Genomic DNA, 11584 nt, shown 5'->3' with positions numbered 1-11584 from the left:
ACTTGTTTTGTTGACATGCTTCATATGTCCACTATTTGTGGATCTATACTTCAATTTTGTCGAAAGCATACGACTATGGCGAAAGAATCCAATATGCCAAAATGTATATCCCTTCTCTTCAGACCAAATGCCCTTTGAATGACGAAATGATACTAGAGAGCCATATGTACAAGTGGAATGTGGCTGCACCACTCCTACGTATTAATCTGAGCCAACGATTTACCAAAATGTTCACAGACACAAACCATGTACCGGAGGATGCTGGTTCTTGCAAGTATCAAACCATGCGGTGATGAAAGTGTGATGCAATTGTGAAACTAGAGGGCAACGAACAGGGTGACAGTGAAGATGATCATTTGTGTTTATAGGCCAAGTTCCATCTGACTTTTGAAAACAAAGCTAAATTTCTATCATCAAACGGAAATGAACACAGAGACCTAAAACAATTATCACTACGTGAGAGTACAGTCAGATAACTTACCTCAGGTACAATCTGTTGTCATGATCTTTTGACCTCATGACTTACGTGATCTGAAAAAAATAAAATAAGAAAAATATGATTATGGTCATCAAACACAATTTGTATGAGTCCATAATGCCTAATTGTGATGTGACGTGATTATTTTCCATCTCTCACTAGTCTTTGGAATGCTATCCCATTCATGTACAATTCCCTGTTACTCATTTCTTTTCACTTTTTTCTGTTTCTACAGTGCTTCCCTTCCTTAAAATGAGATCAATCTCTCAAAAAACTGTTTGCACAGCATTAGTAATATAAGAAAAAATGGAAGCGGTAAATAGGAAGTTTAAAGAAGTGGTAAAAAAAGGATGAATGGATACTCGTCAATAGATTGGAGGGAAATAGGATGGTGAAAATAATACATAATTCGGGAGTACTAAGGAGGAGATGAAGAGCCCAGAAAGTGCTAGGTAAATGGGGTGAAAGAGTCATGGGCAACGAAGGTCCTTAAAATCAAGGAAGCATCAAAATCAAGAGAATGGCCAAAGACGCAATATGTTCGACGAACTGCTGGTAAGCCTTCTGGCTAGGCGAACGAAGTTGCTGACGTGAATGGTTACAGCTTAGGGAGTGCATGCGGCAGCTACTGTTGCCAAATCCCTATTACGGTAAATGGCTGGCTGCGGAAGAGTAGATATATTCATTAACATTAGACGGTTTCGAAATCCCAATAAGGATGGTCTCTCTCTCTCTCTCTCTCTCTCTCTCTCTCTCTCTCTCTCTCTCTGCAGGAAATTCCTTAACTTTAACAATTTCATGGACTCACAGAGGGCTTATCAGCAGAGAGTAGAACCACTTCCCTAAAAACAGCTTATGGCTCAAAGGAACATGGAGACTATGGTGAGCGACCTTAGGGGTCTTTTGTAAAAATACGGAAGGGCACTAATAGCCTCGTAGAACATAGTTCAAAACCTTTTTTTGACTCGGTGGCAGATTGAGTAGGAGAATTGAAAACATCTAAATGGGTAACAGGAAGTTAGTGTCTCACTGAAAACTTACATAAATGATCCATTTTTCGATGCTCTTGCACGATATACCAGATGCAAAATGAATAGCTTTGATGAAAAAATTGAACCTACTTCAGACGACGAATTACTTTATGCCCAAATTGAGATGTCTAAATGTCCCACCATAGATAGTACAATTTTTAATGGGACAGGCCCGAGGAATACGGTGCAAAGAGACAGAATTTTCTCCTCCCGTCTGTGTGCAAAAGTTGAATATAACAAAAGATCGATCAATCAAAGGCAAACAGCAGTTGCACTGTTTCAACTGGAATAAAACCAGGGCATCCAAAGAAATGTGAGAGTTAAATATTTGAATGTGTAAGAGTACCGATCACTATTGGCAATCTTGTCCATATCATATACAGAGAGATGCGAGGCCTACACCTCAAGGTTCTGGTAACTATAAATGTGAGGACTTCCCAGGCGGGTCAAACCAAAGGGCAAAGGGATCGGCGAAAATTTTTTGGAAGGCCGATCAACAAAAAGGGTACAGGTGATTAGTACGTGACATTGTGGTCTCGTGGGGGATGCTCCAGAGCCCAGGCCTATAGTTTATGGAACAGTAAGGGATGTGGATATCCCGATATTTATAGACTCAGGAGTCTCTATAAATCTAATGGACTGTAATTGTATCAATCCATGTTTTCCAATTACCTCAACGGAGACAGAGTGTGATGTGCAAGCCCATAGATGAAATACCCTGTGTTGTGTTCAATTACAGTTTACTCTCAGTGACAGAGTACTGACAGAACCATTTTTGGTAATGAAAGGATTGCGTTGGGCAACAGACTTTTTGCTGAGTCATCCTGTATGTAGGAAACACAAGATTTCAATCCATGCGGGTGTTAATGGGATAACAGTTGGAATACCTGGTGTTTTTCTTCCTTATGAGGACATGATTAGAACGGAGGACATGGAGATTATTGGAAAAGATGTGTTTAGTGATATGGGAAATGATTGCGTGGATTCTATCGGAGTTCACGGGTGATAACAATGGTGGTGATGATATTATGGATGGGGTGGGGATGGGGATACTAATATTGATGTTATTTCTGATACTAACAATGCGTGGGGAGGATACTGAGGGTAGTAATGTGTATGGGGTGGTGGAAAGGGAGGGACTAAACACAATATAGAGGTGTTTTATCCGAGGATATGTGTTATTACCTGGTTAAAAGACTATGGTAAAAGTCAAATTGAAGGAAGTGAGAAAACCTATGGATGTGTGTTATTGAAAATACCAAGAGGCTTAGAGGGGTTATTAGCACGGCATCGGTAAATAGTGTATCCAAGGATAGGACCACGCGGTTAGAATTACTAAACTGTAATGATACAGTTAGGAAGATACCAGAGGGATACATATATATTGGATTTCCAAGATTGAGTCGTGATACTGGTTCAGTGACTATCGTAGAGGGGAAACCTGAGTTTTCAGAGGCAGATATGCAATCAAGGAAATGGATTATTTAGAGGACATTTAGCTAATGCGGATTATAGTGAACATGTTGAAGTGGTAAGCGAGCTCTTGGCAGAATCTGGGGATACAATAGCCTTAAAAGGTGATAAATTGGGTTGACTAATGGAGTTAGAGCATAAGGTAAATTTGGGGAGTGGAAGAAAACCTATTTATATTCCTGCATATCGCATACCTTTCAAAATCAGAAAACAGGTAGAGAAAGAGGTCAATAGATGGGAGGAAGAAGGAATCATGAGACCTAGCATGTCTCCTTACAACTTTACCCTTGCTAGCAGTGCCTAAGAAGGACGGTTCTGTCCGCGTATGCATCGATTTTAGGCGTTTAAATGAAAAGACGATCCCTGACCACTATCCAGTCGCGTGCATACCAGATCTATTTGTTGAAATCAGGGACAGATATTTAAAGCTCAGTTGATTTGCACATGGATTTTGCAGGTCCCTCTTAGTGAAGTAGCAAGGGAATATACCGCTTTTCAGTGCCCAAGGGACACTATGAATTTATGCGAATGCCACCTTTCGGTTTATCGAGCAGTCCGATGACTTTTACCAGGTTGGTAAACACAGTTTACATGGGTTACTGGGCAAAATGTTTTTGTTTATATGGATGACATATTGGTCGCAACAGACCACGATTGCGCAACACCTGGAGGTGCTTACAGAAGTACTTAGGAGGCTTAGATTAGCGGGGTTGAAATTAAGCTAGGCAGAGTGTTCGTTCTTGAAAAAGCAAATTACATATCTAGGCCATGTCATATCTATGGAAGGGGTTAGAGTAAATGACGATAAAGTCAAAGCAATAGTGAATTTCGCACCCCCAGATCAAAGAAAGAGAGTAAGTCATTCCTGGGTATCGCCGGTTTCTTCAGGAGGTTTGTGAAAAGGTTCTCTAATATAGCAGCTCCCCTAACAGATTGAATTGCAGGAAGGACGTTCAATTCAATGGAAGGAATCCCAGGCAGAGAGTTTTCAAAAGCTCAAGGACGCGCTAATGAATCCCCCTGTTTTGAAGTTTCCAGATTTTAGCAAACCTTTTATGTTAGTGACCGATGCCAGCCAGGAAGGTATAGTGCATTGCCTTATGCAAAGTTTGATGGGAAATTCCATCCCATAGCCTTTTATATAGCAGGAAGTTCAGGACAAAGGGCCAGCAACAAGTGATCAATGACTACCATAGATAAAGAAGCCTTTGCAATAGTGTCGAACTTAGTTCATTTTAAAAAGTTACTGATGGGAATAAAGTAGAAGTTCTTACAGACCATAAGCCATTATTAGATCTTTTTAATAAACCGATTTGTTGCCTTGCCAAAAGAGCTCAATGGTTTTTGACTATCTGAGATTTTGATGCAAAGCTCAAATATATAGAGGGCAAGTTAAACATAGTTGCAGATGCTCTTAGTAGAGGTTTTCACAACACGCAAGGATTCCAAATCGCGCAAGTCACTAGCGAGACTATACAATGTGATATGGGTCTCATAGAGCAAAGGCAAGATGAAGACGAGATTCTAGCAGACACGAAAGCGTTTCTTAGAGGGGAATTTGTCAGAAACGTTATAAGTTGCCTTTTTCAGGTTTGGAGTTAGAAGGTAATCTATTGGTTAGGAAAATTAAATATAAATTGAGAACCAGTGAAAGCAAAGGAGATACGACACAGATCGTAATTCCGAAAGTCCTAATTCCAGTGGTTTTGGATATAGTTCATTGCAGTTTCGGTAGTCCACACTTGGGAATAGAAAAAACGTATGATGAGGTTCATGCTAAATACATTTGGAAAAACATGGGGAAAGATGTGGAAAATTTTGTGAGAAATTGTACAGTGTGCAATGCATGTAAGCCTGCAAGAATAATTTTCGATGCAAATTAGGATCGTATCTTATACCAAGTAGACCTTTTCAGAGAATACATATGGATATCCTGGGGAATTTTTGTGAGTCCAGGTATGCGAACAAGTACTTGTTAGTGATAATAGATGAACTTACAAGGATAGTAGAAATTTTCCCACTTAAGCATAAAATGGGAAGAAGTAGCCGTAGCATTTTTCAATGGTATCATTTGCAGATATGGCTCACCCGAAGTTCTATTGACCGACAATGGTAGAGAATTCATGAACAAAACTTTGGAATGTTTAGCGGAAGTCATGGGGATACAGAGAGTAACAATTATTCCATACACACCTGAGGCTAATGGGTTGTGTGAACGAGCAAACAGGAAAGTGCTCGAGGTTCTCAGGAAAACTGTAGGTGGTAATGATAAGAATTGGGACAGATATGTTGATGTTGTTAGACATAGTATTAACACTATGGTTAGTGATTCCATTAAAATGTCTCCATTTGAAGCTTTGTTTGGTTGCCCAGCACGAGGCACATTTGATTTGCTAACTATACCACGTTATAGGGAGGATACGATCGAGGCGTTGGTATCCACAGCGAGAGAGAGACATGCTTGTCTCAGCCGTAATCTCGAATCCACAACCAGAGAGAGAAATGGTACAGAAAAGTATTAGTAAAACATCTGATCCCAAGATCAATGTTGGAGACAGGTATTTTTAAAACTTAACGTGAGAAATGAATTGAACTACAAATGAGGCCCGAAGTTTGAAGGTCCTTTTAGTCATTGTAGAGAGAATTGGAAATAGATTTGTAGTCTTAGAGGAAAAAACAGGTTGGTTGAGGTTAACACACATCTCGAAATTGAAAAGAATTGGTTGTGGCAATTAATATATTGTCGCGCAATTGCATTTTTTTTCTTGCTGTCTGTTTTTTTTTTTTTTTTTTTTTTTTTTTTTTTTTTTTGCAATTTGGTGGCGAAATGCTTTTTAACGTTTTTTGTCTCTTTCTTTCATTTCCATCTACTGTTTTTTTATTATGCGCAAATCTGCGGCATTTTGGAGTAAGATTTCGGGGTTCATATTTTACATGGGAAGTTGTTGGAAATACGGCAAATTTTTGTTTTAGCTGAGAAACATGATGATAAACATGTGACTATTCCTGTGTGTGATATTTGGGGCATAATGGTTTCTGGTGTTGCAAGTCTGCCTAGAAAAATCTAGTGTTCACAGGTGGATTTTTGCTGATAATGCTGTGATGAATCCAGTTGCTGATTTTTCACTTTGGAGTCGATTACTCGGAGATTTGCACTATTCTCTGGTCGATGAGATTGTTGCAGTAGCAAATTCCTTAACGGTACATATTACATTTTTGGGAATAATATTGGATTATGTATGTCATTCCTCTCTTGGGTGTGTTTGTAAAGAGGAAGGTCGATTATTTTCTTTTTTTTATTATTACTTGATGTAAATGTCGTCCTAGAGAATTAGATAACTGACAGGTTTTTTTTTTTTTTTCTTTTTTTTCTTGTTCTGTCAGATGCTGAAATATTGCTTAATCATTGCTCTGGGGTTGATGGCGCTTGCAAATTATTGAGGAAGACCACCTAGTATGGTTGTCATCTGATAAAGTGACAATAAGTATCGAGTTTGAGAGCCTGGGTTCAGCCGATTGGAACTCGAGGAATCACGTAGCAAAGTTGAAGGACTGGTAAACATGTTAAACGAACTTGAGACTATGAGAAATCTGTCCGCATCACTGGGACGTCTTTTAGCAGAAATAAAGATAACTGCAAACAGGGTATAAGGCAAGATCATGGACACACTCACTTGGGTCCCAGAGACAAAGGCAGTCGGGGGGGAAGGACCCGTCTAGAAGACAGAAAAGGGCAGTACAGCTGTTGGTGGCCGGGGATGTAGCTATTACAGCCATAGCTGGAGTAGCAATAATGAGTTTGGTGAAGGTTGGGAGAAATGAGAAATTAGAAAACGGATTTAATGAGTTGAGGAAATTGAGTAACATATTACATGCGACAGTAAAAGGAGTCCGGGAAGACATAGATGTCACCATTACATTTTTCACTATACACACTACACTGTTTGAACGTTGAAAGAGAAACAGAATCTTTGTTGAATGAGATTAAAAGCCAAGTGGAAGCAGTTGTAGCAGCTTCACGGGGAAAATTTCAAGGGAAATGTTGCCGTTGGGAACTTTGGAGTCAACCTTAAAAAACGTGGCATATGAATGGGGATCAAATATTGTTTTTACTGGGAGATTTACTTTATAGATACTATGGGATTTTAAAGGTACAGTTAACAGATAAGGGTTACTTGTTGACATACCAGTCAGTGATAAAAAACCGTTTCACAGCTATATATTTAGGCCATTTCCTAGTTCTTTCCAGGGGTCGTTAGTGGTTTGGACAGGGGTAGAGATTATGTATATATTAGGTGAAGAATTCCAGTCCTCGGCAGTTGACTATGTGTGTTAGTTTAGGATATATATGTGTATGAAAGTAAGATATCCACCCTTCAACGTATTGACCTGTCAGGTGCGAACTAGAATTAGCTCATGAGAATTTACCGACTCACTGTGACTTTAGAGAATTCCTGATCCATATCAAGTAATATCGACGGAAACAACGACAGCGGTCTTCTGCACCAGATGCAAGATTTCTACTATATGCAATGGGGACAACAACTCGCTCATCCTACAGGGATCCCAGTTGTTTGATGGTTCCTGCTGCATTCTCTCAGATTTCTTCATGGTACTGTCGGCGTGTCTACAACTCGTCCATGAAAGTGCTTATGAAACACTTACATGGAAACCATGAGGCGGTTCAAATTCCACCTACAGTGGAGACTGTTACAGACCCGCCGCTGGAGGATAGTGACGAAGATGAGTTTTTCTTCAATGAACGTTACACAATTCCAATAATAGTGGTCATGCTAGGTGTTATACTGAATACAATTTGTGCGCTAGGAGTTCTTAAACTTTTGTGCATTCGGTGAGACACAAGGGCTCCAGCAATGGAGGTAGCCCTAAATCATGTGGCAAATTGATACATTGTGCATTAGTTGCCGATGTGGTGTGTGACAGGAGTGCACAAAGGACATAGGTGGCCAAGCCATCTTACAGGTATGAATTGATGTGTTAGTGAATACTATCATGTCCAGCTGCTCTTGCTTGGAGACAGAGTGAGCTGTAGAGGCAGCCTTCTTGAATGAAGGAATCTGATGCGTCTGCGTTTTTAAGCTGGTGGCTATCCGTACTGTTGCCAGGGGTGGTTTTGCGTGGTGGGTATGTACATTTATTTGTATGGATGTCACAGGTCTGACCGATCAAGGGACTTGAGGGAATGACACATTCCTTCGTGATAGGAAGAAAGATGGTTGAGCGAACGCCAAGTGTCTGGAAAAAACCCCCATCTCAAGGTATGGCACATATTTTAAAAGACTTAGAAACAGTTGCTTTGAAAAGAGAGAAGTGTGAAATGTATCTCTTACTTAATATTGCCTTTGAAAAGAGAGAAAGTGTGAAATGTATCTCTTTACTTAATATTGCCTTTGAAAAGAGAGAAGTGTGAAGTGTATCTCTTTACTTAATATTGTGTACATCTCTTTATTACAGATGGGCTCTATTCCATGATACTAGAGACGGGCTTCTCTAACTTGACTAATACAATGTAACAATTGACATTTTGAGTCTGGGAGTGAATGCTTAGCCAGGAAAGTGGAATGATAACTTAATAGTTTTCTTGTGGGCGGAGACTTGGGTTTTTGTCACTATGACTTATTAATCATTTTGTTCTATTTTATGTTCATCTGCTTTGGGTAATAAATAGTTTATTATGTATTTATGTGTTAATAGCCTAGTGACATGCTTGCAAATAGAGGGCGCCTGCTGCACAGGTAAGAATTGTTAATTTGTGTAGTTTTGTCAAAACAGGGGGGGTGGGTAAGATATATATATATATATATATATATATATATATATATATATATATATATATATATATATATATAATTGTACAGCAATGACCTTTGGCTTTACGGTATCTATTTTACCCCTTTATAATATGGAGACGGATTTTCAGCATACGAAAGAAAGTGTTTGTGGACCTTAATTTAAAGTGTTTTTAATCCTTTCAAGTTTTGGAAAATAAAAATTCGTTGAAAATAACTGACATCTGGTAAGAAAAATATAATTACGTTGAAAATAGCTTTCATGTTTTGGTAAAGTTTATATAACTCATAACGAGCCATAACGAAAACAAATCATTTTAATTGAGAGAAAAATCCAGGAACTAAAAGTAAATTAGTAATATTTTTTTAAAATTTAGAAATGAAGTTTCAGTAGCTAGCAATACAAAATTCCTTAACTGGATTTTGTATGATAGACTGATAAAAAGTTAGTCGAGTGGAAGGCGGAAAAAACCTTATACTTAATTGTTTTGCCGAAGTTTAAGCAAGAGGATTGTTTCTTAAATTATATACACTTGACGCATGCCTGGGGTCATTTGATCACGTGAAATGTTTACTCGAGATGAGGTGGTTGATTTCATTTAAATTCAACCAAACTGATTAATTGGGAAACTGAAAGCAGATCATGAATAATATAAATATCCACTAAATTAATTCTATTCAGTTATATTTTCCTGCTTCTCTCTCTCTCAAGTGTGCGTGAACGCATGCATGTCTCATTATGTAACATAAAGTACCTTAGCTATAGCTAATATTTAGCCCAAGGACTTTCTAATGTCAACTGGTATTTGTTCCATGCCTCCCCTTCCCCTACTCACGGTTTGGACCTTTTCCTCTTCCATTCCTTAAGGAAAGTTGTTTTTGTCCTTTACTAATTAATTACCGCTTTTGACTCCATTTAATTACCTCCTGTAATGATTGATACACCTGAACAGCAGAATGAACACCTAATTAGCTGTATAAGCAATCATCAAATGCCAAGAAGAAGGGAGTCTTGGATTCAAAATATTCTTCTTCGTCGTCTTTGTTCAATACGGCCAATGAATGGAACTACTGATGAATTATTAGTGGCAGTCAAGTGATTAAGGGAACGATTGACGGCACATAGCATGCTTATGGTCCTCGCAAGTTACTGACTACTACCTATATGCCTTTTCAAAACAATTGTAACTTGATATAAATGACTGATTTCAATTTGCTTTAAGAAGTTGGTTGGAATGCTATGGCGAATTGCACTGACGTTTACCTATTTTATCATTCAGTCAATCCGATCTTTATTCTATTGGTTAACTTGATTTCTGAATAATTTCCTAATGAATGAACCTACATTGGATTTTGCAAACCGCAAAAACCTCGGGAATCACTAGAATACTGGTTAATACAGGTGGAGTATCTATGTATAAAGTATTACTAAGTTATTACATCTATTTCCCCCTAATGATAGAACGATCAAGAATGCAGCTTATGAATACGCCTCTGCGAGTCTCAACATATTAGTTATTATGGGCTTGAGTCATATTTTCGTCTCTTTATGTAATGCATGTCGGTATTTTATGCAAATAATCTTAAATTTCATTCGAATGCTGGTTGAATTACGGTGTTAAACACTCTAGTAATCAGTTAACTTACAAATAATTTGCTTGCAATAAAATCCTTCAAGTCACACTTAAGGGACACATTAATTAATGACTTTAATTGATAGGCCATTACTTTCTTGTTTATTTGATGATCCATGGTGTGTTCTCTGAATGTTTTGTTTTCAAGTGGAATTTGTTACCGATGAATGTTGATTACAAACAGCAAAATTTGTGGATGTCTTTCTTACCAATTATGTTATAAGATGCAAAGTTTACACAAAGTTCAATTGAGCTTATCTAAACCTGAAAAAGTCTCTTGAAGGATGAGTCTTGCTGAACATTTTAAGACAGATGTGACAATAAACAATCAAGATTTCTTCTTATAAAAATAACTTCCCCCGGATATTATGCACAATAAAGAACTTTATGCCATTAACGATAGAAAGGCTAATTCTATTATAATCTAATCCAAGTTTCCAAACTAATAGCGAGCTGTAAGGCACATTCCGGCCAGAGAGAGGAAATCTCAGAAACCAGAGAGATTGTGAAGTTTCTTTAAAAAATGCTGTGGTAAATGGCATCCCTTTGGAAATACTCTCTCTCCTCGGAACGTCTCGAATGAACGTTGTTTTCATATCCGCTCCAGATCCCAACGTTTCCTCTGCCCTCGGATAACGTTTGGAATCCCTGCTTCAGCTCTGGGTTTTCATGATGCTACCGTCCTACCTTACCTTTTTTTTTTTTTACTTGCTTTGCAATGTTTTACTAGATAATCTTTATCTCTTTCACACATACATCTACATTATATATATATATATATATATATATATATAATATAATATATATATATATATATATACATATACATGTGAAATATTTATATACTTACATAAAATATATACATACACATATACGAATGTATATCGTATATACATATTTTTGTGTATACTTATAATCACTCTTTACCTGTTGCAGATTCTGACGTATGTCTGTGTTAGCAATAAACCGATACTAGTCAGGATCTAAAACCGTACTTCACTCTTCCCGGTAGTATCTAATACATACATACATACCGTAGATTTTTTAATACTTATAAATATTGCGTTATAAAGATCATTTAATTCCGAACCTAAATATTCGTTGTTTCTATACCGAATTCACCATACGTTATCCCCAACGTATTGGGAATTCGGCATG

The 11584-nt window shown here is 37.9% G+C and overlaps 1 long non-coding RNA gene across 1 annotated transcript in view; it reads right to left on the bottom strand.

Annotated features, from left to right (window-relative positions):
• Positions 1 to 455: 455 nt before the first annotated feature.
• The window catches only part of LOC135214126 (uncharacterized), a 361523-nt gene continuing 350394 nt past the window's right edge, over positions 456 to 11584 (bottom strand). The window contains exon 6 of the long non-coding RNA XR_010314277.1: positions 456 to 531. This is a non-coding gene — a long non-coding RNA (uncharacterized LOC135214126). The remainder of the gene's footprint in view (positions 532 to 11584) is intronic.

Source organism: Macrobrachium nipponense, chromosome 45 (genome assembly GCF_015104395.2).
Source record: "Macrobrachium nipponense isolate FS-2020 chromosome 45, ASM1510439v2, whole genome shotgun sequence".
In the NCBI taxonomy this organism is placed as follows: domain Eukaryota; kingdom Metazoa; phylum Arthropoda; class Malacostraca; order Decapoda; family Palaemonidae; genus Macrobrachium; species Macrobrachium nipponense.
This window is presented reverse-complemented; position numbering and strand designations above follow the sequence as displayed.